This window comes from Orycteropus afer, unplaced genomic scaffold (genome assembly GCF_000298275.1).
Source record: "Orycteropus afer afer isolate SDZICR_OR568_19922 unplaced genomic scaffold, OryAfe1.0 scaffold00014, whole genome shotgun sequence".
NCBI lineage: Eukaryota > Metazoa > Chordata > Mammalia > Tubulidentata > Orycteropodidae > Orycteropus > Orycteropus afer.
The window spans coordinates 4898031-4900257 of record NW_006921601.1 but is presented as its reverse complement, the minus strand read 5'-3'; positions in this window follow the sequence as shown (position 1 = coordinate 4900257).

Here is a 2227-nt window from a genome sequence, read left to right as displayed (position 1 = left end):
GGATTGTTTGTCTTTTTGTTATTGAGGTGTTGGAGTTTTCTATAAATTCTAGAGATAAGTCCCTTGTCAGATATGTCATTACCAAATATTTTTTCCCAATCTGTAGGTTCTCTTTTGACTCTTGGAGAAGTCTTTGGAAGCGCATAAACATTTAATGTTCTGAAGGTCCCAATCATCTGGTTTCTCTTCTGCTATTTGTGCATTTTGGTTTATGCTTGATAGTCTGTTTATGCCATATATTACGAGACATTGATCACTTTTGTGGAATTCCGGAAAACTCATATTTTTGGACTTTGGCATTCTTTTGCAGAAATAATAAACTTAACCACCACTACTCCCTGAACTGTTCTGGTCTCTGTTAAATGGATATGTGGTTGGATACAGTATTGTTAAACAAAAGTAGCTTTCAGTTTAATTTTAATTAGATCATTAATCTATTTTATTTTAGAATATAAAGAGGATATTAGTATTATTTTTTCCAGTGTTACAGAAGACATTTGTAATCTTTATCATGGAAAAAAAAGGACATGATGATTTCCTTTAAATTGAAGAGGAAAATCTCTTGGCTCCAAAAAACAAAAAAGAAAAAGAAAGAAAGAAAGAAATCTTCTGTATTCTCAGTTGCCTTTAAAAATTTTGAACCTGTCAATGAAATTGTGTAATCTAGTAATAACATGCCTAGGGCTTATTGCCTTTTCTTGGGCAGTGATATCAGCAAATGATGTGCTTTATCGATTTTAATCACACTGTTTTTACAGTTCCATTGCAAGGTTTCAGAAACTCACCAAATAAGTAAATCTATGAATACAGATAATGCCTTTCCCTGAAAACCTAATCATTTACATATTATTCCTCTCCATCAGTTGTTAAAGTATAATATAGACTAATAGTGTTAAGAGAGTGTGCTCTTGGTTAGACTAAAATGTTCTCCTTTATACTCAGAATTTACATATTAAAAAATAAATTTTTATATGTGATATTTGGGTGCCTTGTAGCATTCAGAATTTAGCTTATGTTCAGAATTTAGCTTGTGAGGTTGATCCAGTGAATCATTCCCTCTACAGCTCAGCTGTATACAGTTAGAGCAAGCTCCCATAAGGTTATATTCTAAGCTATCTATGAGCTAATTAGATAGCAATTTATATCTTGGAATCCATGTGGAACAATATTTGGAGCACTGAATTGAGCAATTATGACTGATAAAATAGTTTTCTGATGCTGTCATCCATTGGGTTTCGGCAGAGTGGCATCATAATAATAAAACCCCCATTTATTAAGAGCTTATCAGAACTTTACTTACATTATATCATATCCTCATACCCTTGCAACAATTCTTCCATAGATAATACACTAACTTTGTATGAGGCCAGATTGGTTAAGTTACTAGTAAGGAGTTTGAACCTTGATCTGCCTCACTTAAAGTTTGGGTTCTTTCTGCTCTACCAAAGGTATCCATATTTCATTTTTTAAGTTTCTGTACATGTGAAATACAACCATTTCTCAGAGGACTTCTGAGATTTTAATGCTCATAAATTTGGAATTTTTAGACTCTCAAAGGGTAGAAAATCTGTTTCTTGAAACTGATGTGACTTTGTTGGCTGTAGTGCTGAAGTTGGAGTAGGGGAGCTCTGGTAGCATAATGCCTAAGGCACTTGACTGCTAACCAGAAGGCTGGTAGAGCAATCTACTTCCGTAGTGATACTGTCTCGGAAACCCAAGGAGGGGTTGCTATGAGTCGAGTCCAACTCGACAGCACATAACAACAACAACAATACAGAAGTTACAGTGAGAAGCTTCCTTTGGTAGTTTTTGTTATTTTTGCACTAATTAAAAACAAGCCAGCTTCCTTTCACATAGAAACATTGACTCCAGTGAATTTGTCACAATATTCAAATTTGTTCAGGTAGCCGTAGATTTGGATTAACTGCACTGGCTGGAGCTATTCTTCATACTTTTGAACTTTAACATTTATTTTCAAAATAACTGAATAGGTAGAGGACTAGCAATAGATATTGATGTCCTGTGCCTGTTCCTCTGCTGAGCTTCAGATGCATGCTTAAGGAGTGAATATGGACAGTTTGGCAGCTACTCTGTTCACCTCCAAATCTTTGGCTGATAAGTAAGTGTCAGGGTTGGGGGTGCTCACACAAGATGATTCCATTACAGCAAACTTTTCTTTTTGACAGGTCCCTCCGAAGTGGAGCCTCACATCCCACACTATTCCCTC